We start from the raw sequence: 22,005 nt of genomic DNA on the forward strand, positions 1-22,005 counted from the left end.
ATGCCACCTGAAGAAAATTGGCACCTAACAAGCACTTTCTTAAGGGCAATTAGGAATGGGCTGTATGAGATAGAATGAATGATTTTATTGCTGGCTCTGAATATAAGTTCACTCATCTTCCCAACTCTCCAGACCAGTGGTGCAAACAGTTAATTGACCTCATCAGGAGAGGGTAAATAGGTAAAACATTGACTCTCCCCTTTTCTTTCATTAATCTTGGACATCCTGGAGTAGCTACACAGTCTTCTCCTTCTCAAAGAGAGGTTTGTAAAATATCACAGGTTCAGAGGCTGAGGGTCAGAGTATTCAAATGATGGAATTTGATCTCAGTTAATACAATTTGGAGTTGAAAGCTCGCCCCAGTAATGGTGACATTAATAACCATTATTGATGATAATAAAACCCAACTGTTCCATTCATGTCCCTTACAGAGGAAAATTGGACATTTTTCCCTGCTCTGTCCTACATGATGCCCCAGACCCACAGCAATATGGTATAACTGCCATCTGAGATGTAATCCCCACAGTTTAGGGGCAATTAGAAGTGGTGACAAATGCTGAGTGTGCCAGTGATGGCTACATTCCATGTAAAGAACAAATTTAATAAAAGCCTTTCACATTATACATTGGTAGTTCTAAATTGACATTTTGTACTGTTTATTCACATCCCTTATATTTGCAATCTTAAAACCTTTCTTCTACTTCAACAGACAGATACATTTACATCTCTTCTGTCCTCTCCTCCACTCAATGTTTAAGTGGGAAAAGTTGGTATCCAATATTCCTTAGTTTCTGACTACCCTCTCTAAATGAAGATAAGAACAATGCCAGAATCACCTTGGAGCTCTCTCCATGAAGATCATAAATTGAATTTTATTTGGGATTATAATCTTTTGGGACTTACATTTAAATCTCAAATACAGCTGTCAAATTAATACCACCGTCTCAACTTGACTTTAGAGCTTGATGACTGGCTGTTCAGGAACCTGTGAATTTATATCATAACAAGACGCATTCATCAGTGGTTTCTATTATATTATAGATTGGATACCTTGCACATTATTCAAAACCATATCCAACAATAATCCAAGTGGAACAAAGTTGGAGCTTCCATGGGTCAGTAAGTTCTTCTTGGTCCATTTAAATAACTAATTCACTTATTGTTCAGCAAGAAGTTGTCAGTTTTTTTACGCACATTTTCTACGTTGATAGATACAACGACTAATACAGCTGGATGCAAATCCAGCAACGATACTGCAATTTATCACATGCCTAGAGCATTATTAATTTAAATCTACTTATATTGCTGGCACCCATATGGTCATCTCTAGACTGAATTACTGAACATCACAAATACAAATCTTCTGTGTGATTGCAGGTCCTTAGTCGACAAACCATTTCTAATGAAGAAATATGGACAAAAATGCTCTTTAACTTTTGTGATTACAAAGGAATTTAAACAACTGCAGGATTGAAAATGTTGCTTATAATCAGGGGTTCTTAAGAGTGAAGGGTTTTGCTTTTTGAGTTGCCAGCTTTTTGGGATCTATGTATGAAATTTAATTCTGCAAACATAACCTTCCCAACTGCATTGCCATTCACGACATACCATAGAGCTGGTACGAAAGGTATTACCAGCTAAAGCATCATCCACATGGATTTCAGACCCCATTTAAAGCTCAGCTTGAAATACACATCCAATAATTAGTGTGTCTCTTTCATCCCATTGCCATACAAGATATGATTTTAGTTAATAAAATAGAAAATGCTGGAAATATTGAGCAGATCAAGGGCAGTGATGGAGAAAGACAGAGTCAATGTTTTGGAGAAAGTGAGGACTGCAGGTGCTGGAGATCAGAGTCAAAAGTGGCACTGGAAAAGCACAGCAGGTCAGGCAGCATCCAAGGAGCAGGAGAATCAAAGTTTCGAGCATAAGCTCTTCATCAGGAATGTCCTGATGAAGAGCTTATGCTCGAAACATTGACTCTCCTGCTGTGCTTTCCCAGTGCCACACTTTTGACTCAACAGCTAATGTTTTGCCAGCAATTACTCATCAGAACTGAGGGACAATCGACAAAGAGTCATACTGGACTTGAAACGCTAACTCTGTTTCAGTCAAACAAGTGCTGCCCAGACATGCTGAGTTTCTCAAGCATTTTCTGTTTTTACCCAAGATAAAAATGTACTAGGCTTCAAAGAAATATATTATCAATTGTCAGAAAAAAAACATTTGGTTCACCAATGTCCTTTAGGGGAAGACATCCTTACCTGCTCTGGCCTATTTGTGACTCCCGAGCCAAAGCAATGTGGTTATTTCTGAATTGCCCCTTGGGCAACTAGGGATGGGCAACAAATATTGGCCTGACTATTCTTGCCCATATCCCTTGAATGAATAAGAAAACAATTGAGACTATAGTATATGGTTATGGTTTTAGACTTTGTTAACTCAGGGTAAAATGAAGCATGTGACCTACTCCTAGCTCTGTCGGATACCTCTCCCTGGCTGCTAAGTGGACAGTGGGCCCAGGTCAACTCTATCGAAATTCATGTGCCAGCTTCCAAAGGGTGCCAAAACAAAGGGTGAAGCAGTTGGCATTCTTTTGTGCAAACTTCTAGGCTGTGAATCCAGCAGATCCCAGACATCTTGGATTCAGAGAAAGAAAGATCAAGACAATAGATGCAGCAGGCTAAAGATGAAGGAAAAATATTGCTATGACATGAAGATGCTGATGAGTACAAATGCCCCATTTGAAGAGATTTAAAGATCAAAGAATTGTCAGATGGTATTATGCTGTTGGAAGTCCATTCATTGCGCTCAGGAAAATTAAGTGAAGGAACTTTCAAAAGGATTCTGAGGGCATTCCCCAGTGCATCAGGAGGACGAGAGTCTTTTGAAACATCATGAGGAATTCAAGACTTTTAAATGAAGATATATTTCTGCTTAGATTGTGCAGAATGTATATATATATAGTCATGATTTATCAAACATTTTATGAAACCAATAAAGCTGACCTGTTTTGTAATTTAAGAGAATTCATTGACAAAACATTACTTAGTGGACAATGTTGAGTTTAGTTTGTTTGTTTGTTACAGTAAATGTCCTGAAACATGAAATATTGTGTGATCTTTTGCTCTAGTCTCTGGGAAATCAGATGGCTTTCAAAAGTTATTGGTCTCTATGGAGAATGAAACAATTTTGAAAGCTGCAAATCATACTTGCTGCTCCAAAGTGCTTTATGTCTATTACCAATAATTATTTTCAAGCTCATCATATGAAACTCTGATACATTTTTAAAGTAAAATGCTCATCATTTTGAGCCTGCCCCAACAGGTTTTACTCAAATGTTTAAATTAATTTATGAAGTCATAATATTGTTCAGTATTATAGTTTTAATAAAATTGTCTTTTCATACTGTATATTTTGGAACAGCAAAACTATTACCTATTATAGATAGACTGCTCTTCAGTGACCTCCGTTGCTTTAGCAATATCTTTCCTTCTGCTGTCAGTGATATGAATATTTTTTATATTAAAAGCATTGTGTAATGTTTTTAATCATATCATGGTTTGCAGTTCATATTCACAGAAATTGCATCCATACTTTTTCATTACTGAACTCTACGGCAAACCCTCAAGCATATTTCTTTTCTGTTTTTGGCTAATACTGACGAGTTTAGTGTTTCAAATGGCACTCACTTAGGGAATGTAATTCCCTTCTGAGCTGCACTGAGGCCATGACTCAGGTTTATTAATCAAGCCTTGTATTGTTCAGAACTACATGGAGTTGGCTTGCAACGAATGATGCATCTTTCATTTTTGCATTTCTTTATCCATTCCCTAATCAAAAATGTATTGCCCCTGTTTAATCGAAATACTGGAAACTTTGAGTTGCACCGGATGCATGGTTTCCTCACTTTAATTGAATTCCAATTCTGAATTATTTTTCAAAACGTTCTGTAGACTTCAGTGCAAATGGGGAGAGAGAGGTCACTCATGCACAGAGGACCAGGTGGCATCCAGATAATTAATGCAAAGTCAGCAGCAGCAGATAGCCATGGTGGCCAATTACAACAGGACGTGGATGGCATGCAACATGAAGTTCACACTAGCACACAAGGAGTAGTACACTACACCCCAGCTAAGGTGCCAGCTGCCTGAGACATGGCTTAATTCATTGGGAGTTTGGAAATATCACCTATTTCAGTTTAGAAGCAGTGTGACATAGAAACCCAATGCCTATGGTCACAATGATTCCAAATTCCTTTATTACCCTCTGCTCAGGCTGCAGGTTTGCCTGCAAAATGTGGTTACCATTTCCTGAGTGAAACTGAGGCTTCAGATGCTATTCCAAACTGATGGTAAGGCTGAAACATTTCCTCTTGAAGATCCTCAGGAGCTATGGTCACCCGCTGAAATCCCTTCACTCACTCTTCCTCCTCTCTCTTGAACTGTTTTGTCTTCCTCTATGTCTCCTTTTACCTTTCTTCCTATCAGCCTGAAGGCTATAAAAAATAGAAACAACTATATGCACTACAGGGAGCAAGTGATCTAAGGAAACAAGAACATATAAAATAGGAGCAGGATTGTAATGATAAATTAGACAAAGCAGCAGGTAGAGATAAAGATGGTAGATATTTTGTGTAATATCACATTCAGTGCTTTAAAATGTGTATACCCTATTTATTGTGACAGACATTTATCGACAATGAAGTTGCTCTGATCTGACCTTTATGTCTTCCACTCCGAGAAAATTTTAGCGTGGATTGTTACAAATAGTATTGTGAGATCAGAATATTAATTCATTCACGTATTTAAACAAAAAGCTGCAAAGAGATTTAATGCAATCAGTAATCATTGTATAACAGTTGAGTTTCCAAGTCTCCCATTTCCTTCAATAGTTCAAAAAAATTATTGTTGAAGAAAGCTTTGACAGCTAGAAATTGCAATCAAAGCTTTGTATTACTTACCAGATTGGAAATATTTTTATTTTATCTATTTAATGAATGAAACTTCCTGGACCCAAGTGATTGCTTTTTCATTTGTAGAGTTTAAGGGGATTCATCCACCAGTTACTTTGTGAAGACAACTTTCCTGTAATGTAATCTACAGCATTAGTTGTGTTTCTCAACAAGTGCAAAGGGACTTGTACTCAGGTCCCAGCAGTAAAGGTTTGCTTCTTAGGGCCCTCTACCTGGATAGCAAGGACCACTCTTGCTGTGGTCATTAAAATCTGCCATTGGATGGCAGAGGTTTGTCACAAGGCATTTATTAATGACTACCATGTTCCCTTTTCCTTATCCAAAAGATATCTGTTGGTGAATCTTGCCAAGGAAGGATGTTTCATAAGGGACACTAAGATAGAAGCTGGGAAGCAGTGTGGAGTTGAAATATATTGGGCATGGTTTTAGAAGCATTCAAAGTGAGATGCCAGATGTTGCAATAGTCCATCAATTTGTCATCCATATTCTTTAAGGAGCTGGTCCAGGCTGCAGCAGGAATGAGCTTGAGTGGCTTGGCATAGTTCCACCCTATCATGGCCAAGAAAGGTACATTTATGAAGAGGCCAAACAGGTTGAGTTTTAGCTCGTCAATCCTTCCCACCACACACTGACAGCAGGTAGTAAGGGTGGGAGTGTTTCCTGGTCAGCCCATTAGAGCATAAACATAGGAGCACAAGAACGCCATTTGGCCAATTGAGTCCAGTTTGTCATTCCATGAGACCATGATTGAACTCAATCCTCAACTCCACTTTCCTGGCTTTTTCTTGTAACTTTTGATTGCCTTATGGATTGAAAATCTGCCCATCACAGCCTAGAATATACTTGGTGATCCAACCACATCAGCCCTCTGCGGTAAAGAATTTCACAGGTTCATTATTCCGAGAGAAGAAATTGCTCCTCACCTCTGTCTTAATTGGGTGACTCTTTACTCTGAGGTAACACAGTCTGGTCCTAGATTCTCTCATAAGGGGAAACAACATTTCTGCATTCACCTTGTCAAGTCCCTGAATAATTCTCTATGTTTGAATAAGGTCACCTTTCATTTTTCTAAACTCTAATGAGTACAGGCCCAATTTACTCAACCTCTCCTCATAAGACAGTGCTTCCATACTTGGTATCAAGTCAGTGAACCTTCTCTGAACTACCTCCAGTGCCAATATATCTTCTTACTCATGGAGTCCAGAACTGTTCACAGTTTTCCCAGCTGTAGTCTGATTAGTACCTTGTATTGTTTTAGCAAGTGTTTTCTAATTATACACTCCATTCACTGTGAAATAACATTCCATTTGCCTTCCCTGTTGCCTGTTGAGCTTGAATGCTAGCTCTTTGTGATCAGGTAATGGCATAGAAGTGGAGCATCTACCTATCATAACCCATGGCTCCAATCCTGTAGAATGAATGCAAAAGTGCCTGTCGCCATAGCAACTCAGTACCTCCGAGTGAACCATGGCAGTTCACTAAAGAACTTGAAGGACTGAATCAATCTGTAGTTAAGTGAGAAAATAATCACAAACCATTTCAACAGCAATGGTCCAATAGGACAGATGTCATTTATGAATTTGAGAAGTAGATTAGATTAGATTACATTACAGCGTGGAAACAGGCCCTTCGGCCCAACAAGTCCACACCGACCCGCCGAAGCGTAACCCACCCATACCCCTACATTTAACCCTTACCTAACACTACGGGCAATTTAGCATGGCCAATTCACCTGACCTGCACATCTTTGGACTGTGGGAGGAAACCGGAGCACCCGGAGGAAACCCACGCAGACACGGGGAGAACGTGCAAACTCCACACAGGAGTGAGGCAGGAATTGAACCCGGGTCTCTGGCACTGTGAGGCAGCAGTGCTAACCACTGTGCCACCGTGCTGCCCAGTAGATTTGACAGCTGTGGTAATTCAGTAGTGTTTCAATGTCCTAGAGCCTGGAGTAATCAAGTTCCTTTATATTGATGACTCCTGACAGGGTATGTTTACTCCCCTTTTCTTTTCATATGAGAGGTACAGAGTGGAGGAACAGTCACTTTTCCTTTGGATGCTCTTACTCATCTTATGGTGTTTGTATTATATTGAGTAATTGGAGTGGATCATCCGGTTGATGAATGATAGTGTTGAAAGGTATTGGGCTGGAAATAGCACAGCAGGTCAAGCAGCATCTGAGGAGCAGGGCGGTCGACGTTTTGAGGTGAAGGGCTTATGTCCAAAACATTGACTCTCACGCTCCTTGGATGCTGTCTGACCTGTGCTTTTTCCAACACCACACTTTTCAACTCTGACTCTTCAGCATCTGCAGTCCTCACCTTCTCCTAGTTGATGAATAACAGTCACTTGGAAACAGAAAAAAATAAGTGAGCATTCAAGAGGATATGACAATAGCATAAATTTTCATTACAATTGTCCAATTTCAACAAACACTGAAATTAACAGAAAAAAGCTAAATGTTAAAATCAGTTGCTGTCCGAGGAACTTGTTAATTTCCTATAAGTAAGTAATTGAAACCCAAAGTTATCAATGTCACTTTGAATTGGGATGCAGATGAGGGAACGATCATTTGATCTGGATGTGCAGCACTCATCTTGATTCTTGAAATAAACAATGGGAGATTTAAGATAAATTTCATGGTCAGCACAAACTCTGTAACGAGCTGACTAATCGCAGCCTTATAAAGAATGGCTAATGTAGTTTGATTTGGATTGTCTAATCAGAACCTGTGTATTAAGATAATAGAGAAATCATAATGATACCAAATCATAGCAATGCTGCTTGTCTGTTTGGCAGTCTAACAAAAAGAGAAATGACTGAAGTCTGAGACAATCAAGTTTGAATTTTGAGTCTGATATTTTAAATCCTCTCCGTGTGTAAGAACAGTGCAGTGGTTACTAACAGATTGAAGGTCACTGAATATTTGACTCAGCAAGCTTGAAGTAAAGAGTGACTGAAGTAAAAGCACAATTCTATTGTCATTTATGAAGAATTTTTTAAATTGCAAAGAGTTAGTAGGAAAAAGATATTACATAATGCATTTCTCTGGATATTTGACATTGAAATCATTCATCTAGTCTGCAGATTTTACATTTGCAGTTTATATTTTATTATTGTTGCGCTCTTAATATCAATTGATTTACTACCAGTTGTTAATACCTCTCGCTATCACATTCACATTCCTCCCCTCAACCACAGGAAAATTCCCTTGATCATTGTTTTATCTTATGCTTTAAGTTAATATTGCTACCTGCACACTGAGAAACGGGTCTGGATTATCTCAGATTGTGAATGTCCGGACATTCTCTCCTCCTGAGACTGCTTGCATTTATCATTAAATTCTTCAAATTCTATGTGCTTCACTCCTCTATTTACATTTACAATTGAAGGGTTCTGAGGAAGGGCCACTGGACCTGAAACGTTAACTCTGATTTCTCTTCACAGATGCTGCCAGACTTGCTGAGATTTTCTAGCAATTGCTGTTTTTCCATCATCAGTTCAGAAATGCAAGTCATCTGGGATGCCCACATTTACCAATCAGAAACCCTCCCCATTCGTTTTCCCTCCTCACTTGAATTAGGACTGTGGAATACACAAGCAAGCACATTATGCCAAATCTACATAAAAATTTGTCCTTATCTAGAGTATTGCATCTATACTACACAGTTGAAATTATCATCCTACAAAACTAGATCTTCATTCTCAAGTTTCAGGATTGAAGAATTCTCCTACAAATGCAAGACATTTTGTTTCCTTTACTCTTGAACAATCTCATCAGGGTCCCCCAGGTGTCGCCAGGTGAAAGATCATTGTGGCCACCTTGTAAAGAAGGAAATGAAGGAATTTCCATCACATCTTCAACAGGCAGATGTAATGTTGCTTCATTAATACTGTTAGTCATGCAAACTGACTTCACCATAAAAAGTAGGTGAGGAATTGTGTATACTTGTGAACATGGCTAGAGTATTGTGTGCAGTACTGGAGTCTACATCATTGGAGGGATGGATTGCATTGGAAAGGGTGCACTGGAGGAGATTGACCCTGATATTACTTGCGTTGAATAATTTCAGGAACGAGGAGAATCTGGGGTTGTTTTCTTTACAGTGGAAGAGATTGAGAGTGGGCATGATTAAACAAACTGAGAGACACATATGGGGTAGACTGGAGGAAACATTTTCCCTTGGAGGGATCAATGACCAAAGGACACAGATTTAAGGTAAAGGTGGAAACAATAGTGGAGATGTGAGTGTAGTGGGAATCTGTAACTCACTATGTAAGGATGATAGATACAGAAACCCTCATAACATTTAAGAAATATTTAGATGAACACTTGCATTTGTTATGGACCATACCATACACCCTCAAAATATTTTATGAAGGTAGCCTAAACCCTAACTTTTTCTTATTTTTAAGGCAAATGTCAAGTGGTGTGTTCCAGATACAATGTGACCGGTCAAATTACTCTACATTAAGCAAAATACAATTTATTTAAACACTGTAGTTAAAATACAACTAAAGAAAGAAGAATTTAGAATAACTTAACTTGATTGGAAAGCTTAACAGAATAATAGACACAGTAACAGTTACAAATTAACTGTCCCAATGTAGTAACATCCCATAAACACACCCTTTGGCAAAAAGGCAAATGCATCACTATCTCCCTGGTGAATGTGACAATAAAGCATTCATTCATTAAATTCTGAAGAAAGAAAGATTTTTGTCTCACATGCAACATAGTAGCACAAGAAGAGAAATCCTAGCTTTTGGCTTTAATTGAGACAGGGAAAAATAGCTTTCACTTCTTCAAGACCACAACAGCAACTGCCTGGAACTAAACCTAAACAAAATTGAAATCTTGTTTGTGAGAGCTGGCCACACCTATCCAGGATGCTTCTATTGTTTCAACTTTTAAAAAAAAAAGGGCCTCCCAAACTGTTTACTTCTTGCATCTCCATTACCCAGCCCTCCACCTCTGTATTAAAAACTCTTCAAAACAAAAAAGGACAAAGTAAACTCTTAAAGCCACAGCATCATGACACAATGCCAAGGCATACAAGGCTCTGGGCCAAGTGTTAGAAAATAGGATTAGAGTAGTTAGGTAGTTGTATTTGACCATCATGGATGCAATGGGCTGAAGGGCCTTTTCCTGCTGTGCACCTCTACGTCTATGACTTTCATCTGGGAGAGTATCAGGATGAACCTGATGTGCTGCACTAAGAACAGAAAAGTCAGATACCAGTACTTTCTTCCTGAAATGATGAAGCCAGGCCTGAAAATAAAATGTTATCATGTTCACCCTCTCCATGTGTCTCCTCTTTATGAATCCCTGAAGAAGAAAGGGGCTCAATTCTCTTCATGTACAACAGGAGAAAGATCATAAAGCTGATCAGATGCTTGGGAAAGCTGAGAAAGCTCTTCACACAAAGATATCCAATCTTGGCATGAAATGTAAGTTGCTGGAGAAAACAGTGAAGTCTTCACAAATTTTTGTCTAATCTTCTAACAACAAAAACCAAGTTCTGAGAGATACTAAGGTAAGTCCTCACAAAATCGATCGTAATTATTGCTTTATTATAGCACTTCCGGTCAGAATGGAATGTGTTATTGTGCTGACATTGAGCATCTTTCATGTCTTTTCTGGAACACCTGTAGAAAGTCTGCTCGACTCTACAGGATTTGTTCTCATTCTACAAGACATAAATATACTCCTTAATAACTTTAGCTCTTCAGGTAAGTGTTGCTTCCAAATAACCTATTGCAGATAGAGTATATCTACCAATCATCTTGAAATCTGATGATTGAAGGTGTACGGTGTAAAGCCACTCAGGAATCAGCCATGATCATAATAGTTGACCCTTGTTAATAATAAATTTAACTGATGAAATATCTGGGCTTGGTCATTTTTCTCTGCAACAGGGTCAACAACATTCTTTTTTTAAAATCAAGTCAATGTAACTATTTGTCTTTTTCTTCTTCTCCCTGCTCATTTCTTTGGATTTTCCTTCATGCTGGAGGTGATCTATTTAACCCACATTTAAAAGAGGAGATCTTACATTGTAAAACGGCTGGAAATGGTCAAACCTGCCACACTGAAGGGGTGGATCAGATTAAAGGTGCGTCTTCACTGGCTCTCATCCTTTGATGAATTCAGAATTCAGTAGCTTATTTATTTTAGACTGTGGGAGACATTCACTCTGGGACAATCCTGAGCAGAAGTGAGCAGGAACAAGTTCATGTAAATCCAGTTTTTGCAGCAATGTTATGGGTGGAAAATATACAAGTTAAAAAGATGCATAGACTGTTGATCAGTCCAATCCAAAAAGTGAAATGCGATGAATTTTTTTGCACAGCTTTTTTTCTGGTTTTTGGCAATGATATTATATTGTTAGTGAGTTTTGAGAAGATTTGTAGCTCAGGTTGAGGATTTGGATGTAGGGTTGCTCGCTGAGCAGAAAAGGTTCATTTCCAGACGTTTCATTACTTTACTAGATAACGATTTCAGTGGACTTCATGCGAAGCAATGCTGAAAATTCCTGCTTTCTATTTATATGTTTGGGTTTCTTTGGGTTGGTGATGTCCTTCCCTGTGGTGAAATCTTTTCCGATTCCTTTTCTCAGGGGGTGGTAGATGGGGTCTAATTCGATGTGTTTGCTGATGGAGATATATTGTTGTTGACTGCAGTGATCCTCTATTCAGCTGTCGGTCAGTTGGACTTAGATCTTGGTTTGAATGAGCATTTCTTTCTTTCAGCAGAGTCTTTGAATGTTTTTTTCTTCCACTCCCAGCATGACAGAAAATGATTTTACTTGCTGTCAGACTAGAAGGTCTGAGCCCCATCTGCTTTCCTTTCATCTCGTCTCGGGTTATTGTGAAACAGCCATTTACAATAAATATAAATACTGTTTAGGGCAGTTAGTTTTTTCTTTAAAAAAAAATTCATGTCACTGTCCCACAGACATATGAAGTCCTGTTTCAACAAAAGAACACCACACATTTTGAGAGCCATAGAGTTATAGTCAAACAACCTTTGGTCCAACTCATCCATGTTGAACAGGTTTCCCAATCCTTCCCCCCTCGTCCCATGGGCATTTGGCCCATGTCCCTCTAACCCTTTCCTATTCATGTACCTGTTAAAATCTCTTAAAATGTTGTAACTACCAGCATCCACCACTTGCTCTGGCAGCTCATTATACTTCCAAACCACCCTCTGTATGAAAGATTTTTGCCCCCAGACCTCTTTTAAACCTTTCTCTTCTCTCAAAAATGTGACCCCTGGTTTTAACTCCCTCACCCTAGGGAAAAGATCTTTGTTATGCTTAGGATTTATAAAAAAAAAATGAATCTGTTGGATAGTAAGCTGGTGTTGTGTGGCTTCTGACTTTGTCCACCCCAGTCCAACACAGGCACCTCCACACCATTAAAACGTGCAGCCTTTACAGATTCATTTATATGTACAGGCTGCAATGTGATTGCATGACTTTATTCAGAGGTAAGTATATTATTTGATCAGAAACTTACATTAAAGGGAGCCGACATTGTCTAGTGAGTGAAATTTGATATGAGAAACATTTCTGTACACCAACAAAGATTCTGTTTAAGTTTTCTGCCTCTGCTCCTACTTTGAAATTGTTTCACTTCTCCAGTTTGTTCCTGTTTTCATTAACATTGTTGACCTTTGAAGTATGCGGTGCAGTACTGCTGCTGCCTATTTGAAGGAATGCTCTTTGTCATAAATAAACTGAGACACAGACATCTTTTAAAAAACAATGCTGAAGTTAATGTTCAGCTGTACCCTTCCTGGGTGAACTGACAAATTCCATACACATCATTAGTCATTCATCTATCCTGGATACAGCTTAAGGTTCTATTCAGAAACTGATGACAAAATTGGGGATAACATTCCAGTTATTTGTATCTGGATGGACAAGTTCATTAATCACAAAGTAACAGGCCAATCGTTCAAAATACTTAGCTTGGTTCCTCACTGAACAGATGAACAATTCTCATGAAGTTTACTTGGAGAGAAATCTTTGTTAGTTTATTGACTTTTGCACTTTTGTCATACAACTAGCATGAGGGGTTTAACATTTCACTGGAAATTTGTTTGAGAGATGGTCCATGTGCAAGGCACTGTAAAGTATATTGATCTGGATTTTTTTCAGTAGCCCAGTTGTTATTCTAGTGTAGAGGGGAGTTCACTAGTGGACCCTGCAGAATTCAATTTTTGCACTCTCCCAGAGAATTCCCTGAGAAATTGAATCTTCTACTGGCAATTGCCATCTGCTTAGAACCCTCAAAGTCTGTTTAAATTGGAGACTTCGGTGGTTTTGATGAATTGATGTAAAATGGTTACTCAGGAAAAGTTAGTATGTTTAATACATAGTTGAGTCACCCATTAAATTGACCCTATATTTACCTCACATGCACACAGCCAGACCTCCCTCAGACTCCTTCCACCTTACAGAACCTGACCTGACACCTTTGGGACTCCTGACCTGGGAATCGACCCCTCCCTCCCTTCTCTTATGCCAGACCAGACTGGTCTGAATCTGACAAATCCACCACCCCTACAAATGCTGGACCTGACCTGACACTCATCCCTGACCCCACCATATCAGCAGACAAGACTTCTCCCAATCACCCTGACCTACCCTTTACACAGTAAATGTTGCTATGGTTACCCATGCGATGTCTACGCTGTGCCTATGTTAAAGGTACGTTGAACACTTTTTAAGCCCTACTCAGGTTTCCCTCCCTCTCCTCTTTTTCTGACATATTGATGACTGTATTGGTGCCATCTCTTGTTCTCATCCAAATTCACTTCCACTGTCCACCCTTTCAGTTTCAAAATGCACAGCCCTCTGACTCACCCTTTCCTTGACAAAGCTGTCTTTATTTCTGACAATCGATGATCAACTAATGCCCTTCGTAAGCACACCTACAGCTCCCTTGAGAGCAATTTCTCACATTCTACTTCATTTTCCCAGTTCATCAGTCTGTCATATCTGTTCTGTTGGTGCAACCTTCCTCACATTGTTGCTGTGAGGTCTTTTGTTTTCTGAAACAGAGAATTCCTCCACCCCACCTCCCTACATTGTTCCATTGGCCCTTGACCCTACTTGCTCTCACCTGTTTGCTCCCTCCCAAAAAATGGTGGTGCTCCCCTTGTGCTCACCTCCCAACCCATCAATACCTGTATTCAATATTCAATTGTACCATTAAGATGGATTTGTCCTGTTTCTCTTGAAGAAGGGTACTGAGGCATCTTCTCCATGGAAAGCAGAATAAGAGACAAAAGAAGCACGAGTGGGCAGAGTCAGACTCATACAGACCCAGGGTTTAATTTGGCTTTCAATGGTTGAGTTGAGGTGTTTAGAGTTGAATATGCTGGATACAGCGCTCTCTCTCTCTGCTGTAAAAAGCTTGAGTTCTCTCTCTGCTACGAGATTCATTCTTTCGGTTTTTCCTTTCTCCTGCACTGGAGGAGACAGCAAGTGAGGGAACACCATCTTGCTGAATTTGCCTTTGCCAAATGTGTGTTCATTGAAACAGTTAATGAGTGGTAGTTCAGTAATATATTATTTTGTTAAGTATTTCAATAGAGTTAAAGTTGTGCCATTTCTTTGTTTTGTTAGTGTTTTAACTGTGGTGTAAGAATAAAGTATATTTTGCTTAAAGCCTAGTAGTTTGACCAATCAAGTCATATTGGGAACACAGCACCTTGTGCTTGCCTTTAAACTAAATTAAGTGAGGGTCTAAGCTATCTCCTTGATATATTTTGAGGGAATTTGGTTTGGCTCATAACAGAATGCATGACTTTTCAGTTTCGGTCTCCTCTAGGACGAGGACACATCAAATACAACCTCCTGTCCCTCTCCTATGTCCCCATTCCAAAGAGACTATTTTCATGTTACCCTGGTTCACTCTTCAGTCATGTCCAACATCCTGTCCCCTTCCCTCTGAACCTTTCCACAGGAACACAGAAGATGCAACACCTACCCTTCTACCTCCTCTCTTCTCAACATCAAAGACCTGAAAAACTCATTCAAAATAAATCTGGCAATTTATTTGTACATCATTCAGCCTGGTCTAGTGTGATTTCTACTCACAATGTTGTCTTCCCTTCATGTGGGAAGACCAAGTGCAGACTGGGTAACTGCCTGACAGAACACCTCTGGTCTGGCAGTGAGCTTGATCCCAATCCTCTGTTGCCTGTCACTTTATTCTCCACCTTGCTCTCACACTGACATTTCATACAAACATAAGGGCATTTGGAAGAAGAGGAGGAGTAGGCCATTCAATCCTTCAATTTTTGTCGACCATCCAATGTGATCATGGCTGATTTACTTCGACACCATTTTCCAGTATCCCTTTAAGTTTTTAATATGTAATCTATTGATCTCAGTCTTGAACATACTTAAAGTCTAAGCTCCAAAGCTCTTTGGGACCAAGAGTTTCCAAAGTTTAACTACTCCTTAAATGAAGAAATCCTTCCTCTTCAGTCTGAAATAGGTTGCCCTTATTCTCAGTGGACTGTGCCTCATGGCTGGTGCCATATAGTGGGGGAGTGGGAAGGGTCAGGTAAGTGGATGAGGTCTTAGGCTAGGCCAGGGGGTTTGATTGTGGAGATGGGGCAAAGATTGTATTAGAGGATTTCAGGGCACATCTGGTGGACTTTGAGGATGTTTGCTAGATGGGAATTAGTACAGGTTGGTTTGGGGGTACAGTTGTATTAACGATTCGGGGAGTGAAGTCTGGGTCAAAGTACCTCAAGCAGTTGGGAGATTGTTGGTAGGAGTTGGGTCGTGAGGGATCAGGTAAGTTTGAGTGGTCAAATGTCATACTGGTGGGAGGGACAAACAGGTCTGGAAAGTCTGTGGGGCTTTAAATGAAGGATTGAGGTACAGTGTCAGGGATCTGTGGGAATTTAGCAGAAAGAGTTGAGTGTCTGTGGAGGGGGCTCTGGGAGTAAGGTGTGTGGATTGAAGGGGCTTGGAGGATGGTCATTGATGGCTCAGAGAGTGGTCAGTTTAATAGTTAGCCAGGGCTTAGAGCAGGTTTTAATCCTGCTAATGTTTCTTGGCTAACTATTAAGTAAGGCAAAAGCCTCCAACATCTTCAACTCAGTGTTGGAAGGTTTTCCAGAGGGTTCCAGATATCGAGTAGCTAACCAAAGTTTTAAACTTCCTGGACTTTTCCCTCACAGATGGCGGTATTAGGATTTTGATATTTATGGGCCCAAATTTAAAAGTCTTTCCTTCAGCCAATTATCTTAATAGTCAATGTTATTTTCAACAACTTCTTTTCTTCTGCTTTTTAATTCGTACTTTTACAGATCACAGCTGAAAACATAGCCTTGAAACCTTTGCACTTGACTTTCCTTCTGTAATATTGTGTCTCTTTCTCAACCTCTGGGCAGCACTGACAGCCGGTCAGACTAAAATGGCCAATCTGGAATTTTCTGCTTGACTTGCTATATTTGTCATTCAATCACTTCATCAAGGATTCATTATAGTTCTGCAGGTTTAGCAGATATTTTATACTCAAAATGAGTAAAGCAAAACTATGAAAAGTGCAGTCTTGTTATCTTGCCAAAGATCTTAAGATCTCACCCTGACAGAACAACATTAATTCCCTTTTCAAAAGAAAAAGCATAATGAATTTAGTGACCTTATTGTTATTACTACACTTGCCAGCTCAGTTAGAGTTTGGGTTAGGCTCAGTGGTACCACTCTTCGTAGGTTGACACTTCAGTGCAGTCCTTGTGAAATAGCTCCACAGGAGGTCAGTATCCCTTCACCAAGTCACTCCTTATTTACAAACGCACAGCACAGTTACTGACCAGCTAGCTCAAAGCCAGTCCCTGGAATAGGACACTTCCTTCCCCAGGGACACCTGCGCTCTGGAGACTTTAAAAAAAAGTTTATATTTACAGCTGAATCCAAGAGACAGCAATTTTACAAGGGAGGGGAGCAGCAAAGCTAGGCCCCAAACCATACCGTTCAACCAGTTTTAAAGGAAATGAGGACAAACCCCAAATCCCAGTTTCAAGCATGACAAGACAGCAATGACATTTGTACATAAGTCAATCCAGTACCATAAACAGTGCATACAATGCAGACCCAACAAGCCCCCGTCCCCTTTAAGGCAGCCCACCCCCATGCACCTTCCAGCTCTGTCCGCCCTGACACCTTTCAACCACCTCTAGGACAGCCTGCCCGAAGAGCTGTTTGGGGTGACAGCACTGAGGACGGTCTACCCACCTTCCGGCTCGGTCTGCTCCGACTACCATTGGGCTCACCCACCCCGATGCACTGTCTGGCCCGTGGACTGCTCCAACACACCTTCCGGCCACTTCTAGTACAGCCAGTCCCCTTCCCCAGGGACGACAGCATGCAGGGCAGCCCACAAGCCTTCCGGATCTCTGCTTGTCCCAACTCTCCTTCTGGCTCTTGGCCACTCTGATACACCTTCCGACCACCTCTAGGACAGCCTGTCTCGATCACCCCTTCTCGGGACTACAGTGCTCAGAACGGCCTACCCACCCTCCGGCTCTCTGGGTGACAGTTTTCCGGATGACCAATGAGCCTCCCAGCTCACAGTAAGGCCTGCCAGACCCAGGGATACACAAGACAGTGCAGGTGATAGACCCAACATGATAGAGTTAATTATCAAAAAACAGAGTCCTTTCTGGTACACAGAGTCCAAATATAGAGTCTTGAAAATATAGAGTCCATTCCTAGGAATACAGAGTCCACTCCAGTTTACAAGGTGCATTATCAGAAATGGAGTCCACTCCAAACTGCAGAGTCCACTGCTAAAAGACAGGGTCCACAATCAAGGGCAGAGTCCACTCCTGGAGGCAGCAAGTGCACACCCCACAGGTGTTCAATCTCCACAGAGTCCTGGCCCATCCTTGGAGAACTAGGCCCACTAACAAGAACACAGTCCACTGTACAGGTGCAGTTAACTCACAGGGGTTTGGTCCACTTCTGAAGGCAAGGTCTTCTCCCAAACTCCAGGATACAGCAAGTGCTCACTTCCCAGCACTCACAGGTGTTTAACCTTCAGAGGCTTAGTCCCAGTGCTAGGCCTCCCCACAGGAATAGCTCATCTGGTAAGATGTATTTTTTCCCCACAAGGGCTCAGTCCAAACATCAGAAAATGTGAAGACATATGAAAAAAAACAAAAACTATAGTCCAAGCCCTACCATAAAATTAATATTGTCTTTTTCTCAAAAGTAAAAAGGTAACACACAGGCTGTAACCAGCCAGTGAAACAACAATCCCATAATGAGAACTGAGTTACCTGAAACACATTGTATACATGAGGAGTTTAGAAATCAGTCCTCACTAAAGGAACACCAGTTAACAAACTGGCTAAATAATTCAGCCATTCAGAAATCAAGGTTTTTCTTCCCCCCACCTATTTTAATTGCATTGCTAATTTTAGGGATAAACATGCACTAGATATTTATTGAATAAGTATCTTAAGCACATGTGAAGAGAACCTACCTTTGTAAAAGTGCTTTATTTAAAAGCCTATCAACCACCTAATTAAATAATTTGATGATTCATTCTTCATTGGCTACTCAAAATGGCATAAAGAGAGACTATTGGGATGCTGAATCACAAGGTAGCTGTTTATAGTATACATTTTGTAAGTACACTAACTGCCAACACAAGAGTTTATAATCTAGTTTCATACTTTGCCATCGGGTATGGGGTTCAATTATCATTCCTGAGGGTTGCTGTATTTATGAGAGATTCCACTTTTCAGATAAGCTGTTAGGGTGAGGCCACACCTAATGTCTTACCACACTATTTAAATATTAGCAAACTCTGTAAGAATTCTGGGCCAACTACTTGCTCCTGAATTGATGTCACTAGAAGTGAGGCACCTGTCACTTATTGTATTGCCACACACAAGTCAACAAGTGACAGCATCTTGGTTTCCGTGGTAATTTTAACTGGTTCGACTAAGCAGGAAACAAAGACATTTGCACTAAAGGTTGGATTTTTTTTTTTGTCCACATAAACAGGTTAGGACCCAATGACATCGAGAATCCAACAATAATTTTAACAAAGGATTCTTAAGGAAGTACTATGTCACATCAGCAGTTTTTTAAAAAAATAAAACACAAGCAATCCACAATACCAATGTCTATACCCAGACAGCAGGTTAAAAACTATGCCCAGGGTGTGTAAATGAGGAGTTTGGATGACTGCATGGATGCAAATTGTAGGTAACACACATGAAGCTGGAAAGATTGATTGAAGAAACAGTAATTTTAGATATTCTTCTAAATGATGATGGATGCAGTTAATGTTTTTATTCATTCATGGGATATAGGTGTCACTGGTTAGGCCAGCGTGTACTGCCCATCCCTAATTGCCCAGAGAGCAGGTAAGAGTCAACCACATTGCTGCAGATCTGGAGTCACATGTAACCCAGACCAGTAAAGTCAATAGTTTCCTTCGCTAGAGGGTATTAGCGAACTGGATGGATTTTTTTTTCTTGACAAACAGCATCCTGGGATGAAACTTACTTTTTTTTTGGCTAAGTGTCAGTTCTGTCAATTACATGGAAGGTTTCTCACTGTGAGGATGATTGGGGTTCTTGCTGCATTTTACTGAAGGGGAAATAGACAAGGAGATAGAAGTTCTGCCTGAAACTTGATCTTAAAACCTGAGTGGAGCTGACAGCAGAAAATGCAGAGTGGGAGTTTTTGATAAACCAAAAGATCTTTCTTTTAGAGCAAGGGTAAGCTAGGAAAGGCATGATTCATTGTGATATGATAGAATAATCACTGTGTAAAGTTGATTGGATAATCATAGAACAGTAATAACACATTTTAATCTGTAACTGGTATATGCGAATGAATGACAATCTTTGGATGTGTATAACAGTAACAGAGCGTAACTTATGAAGGGAGCTCATGGATCATTGTTGGATACACACAGTTCCCCCTTGCCTATGCTTAAATAAACTGGTGAATGAAGAAATTTGAGTTTTGTCTTTGTGGGAGAAAAACAAACAACTCTGCCTGCCCACCACTTGCTCACAGAAACCTTGCCTGTTCTTAGCCAAATAGAGTTTACCCAAAATGCCACTGGCACCTCAACTTGATCACACTCAGCTCAGGAACTAACAGTGAAACGAGACATTACCTAAACAGTTTCTCGATTGAAGGAATACACTACCTAGATGATCTGCTGACTGGTTTTCCTACCTCACAATAGTATCACCACTCCTGAAGCCCTGAGGGTATTCCCTGTCTCCCCAGGTACTCAATCCTCACAAAGCCCATGAAGGCTAGGTGGCACCAAGGTACCTGACAAGAATGAACACAACCTTAGAGAGCTATTGAAGCCAGATGCTAGCCATTAGCACCTGTTCCTGCAGATTAGGTAAACCACTGTTACAATTATTAACTGATGGATACTGCTGGAAAGTAATTGTTTTCTTTTAACTGTAATCAAAACTGCATTGTCTTGTAATTAACATTTCACCAATGTAACCCTATAAAAACTGTCTGTATCTGTAGCTCAAGGAAGAGAATCCTTGACTTAACTGGACAAAGTATCTGTTTTGTATCAGTCCCGTCAATTTCTCTTCTCCATGATATTGTGAGAAATAAATCAGTGATTGTGAATTTCATAAGATCTGTGTGTGTGGCCTCTATTTGTAATTGGACAATTCTCCACAGTCTGGTCACTGAAGATGAGGAACGTGATTGAACTCCCACGTCAAGTGGCGTAGTCGGCAGGATCTGTCAGAGGCACCACAAAGACAGTATAATGTTCTGGTGACTATTATTTTAAATGAAAAATACTCTCAAGAGGCTTCAGTTAGATGATAAGGGATGGCGATAAAACAGATCTGGACTGTTTTCAGAGAGACTTGAGTGAGGAGACTATTAGAGTCCCAGGTAGAGGCCAGAATAAGGCTGACAAATGGTTGCAGTCAAGAGAGTGGAACCCAATTTCATGGAGAGAGGCATCAAAAGGCAAGACAGGGCAGGGCCAGGCAGGGATGCTGTGAGCATCCAGGTAGGCTCAAAATGAGTGAATGTTAAGGGAGCAAATGAACAGAGTGGTGATGTGATTCCTGATGAAGGGCATATGCCCAAAACATCGATTCTCCTGCTCCTCGGATGCTGCCTGACTAGCTGTGCTTTTCCAGCACCACACGCTTGACGGTAATGTGACCTAATCTAATCTGGTCCTGATCACAAAGTGTCCATCCTTGCTCTAACATTATAATAGCAATTGCTGTTGTATCCCAAGGGGCAGCTTTGAATGTGTTGGCAATGTGTCATGAAGTCTCTTAGAGGTTGACACATCTCAGGTGCCAATCTCCTTGGATGTGGTGTATGTAGCCAGTCCCCATGGAATGTGCCCTGTGATATTGGTGCGTGGTGTCCAACATAGGGTCTTCTGGTGCAAGTGGTGAACTGAATCCAGCAGGTACCTGCTCTGATTTCCACATCAAGAATTGTCAGCACTCAGTTTGCTCAGTGAGGGTGGTATATTAGAAAAGTGAATATTAATGAGGTGAGACCTGCAGTTAGTGAGGATGTTAACAAGCAATAATTCTGGATTAATAGGTAAATCACTGCTGCTGAGTGAAAAACCCAGAATGTAGTTAAAGATGCAGCGAGTTCTTCCTGATGACAAAGTAGGCATCGCTGGAGTTCTCACAAGGTTCTGTCACATTTCTCAACAGATCCTATGTCATTCAGAGCCCTTTCAGATTCCACCTAGCGCATTCCTCAGGTTCACCTGCCAACTCAGGTGGACTGCATTTGTAGGATGAGCTGGAGCATAATATTTCCAGCCCAATAGCTAGGTAAGCAATAGTGAGTCCCAAGAGTCATTATGGAGAACCCTTACTCTTGTCACCAGCTAATAGAATGTATCATTTGCTGCCAAGTGACTCCTGTTCCTTTCAAATTGTAATGGCAATCACACAATAACAAAGAAGTACCTTAGTTCATGCAATGCCTGAAAGATATGTT

The sequence above is a fragment of the Chiloscyllium plagiosum genome, chromosome 16, assembly GCF_004010195.1.
Source record: "Chiloscyllium plagiosum isolate BGI_BamShark_2017 chromosome 16, ASM401019v2, whole genome shotgun sequence".
Classification (NCBI taxonomy): domain Eukaryota; kingdom Metazoa; phylum Chordata; class Chondrichthyes; order Orectolobiformes; family Hemiscylliidae; genus Chiloscyllium; species Chiloscyllium plagiosum.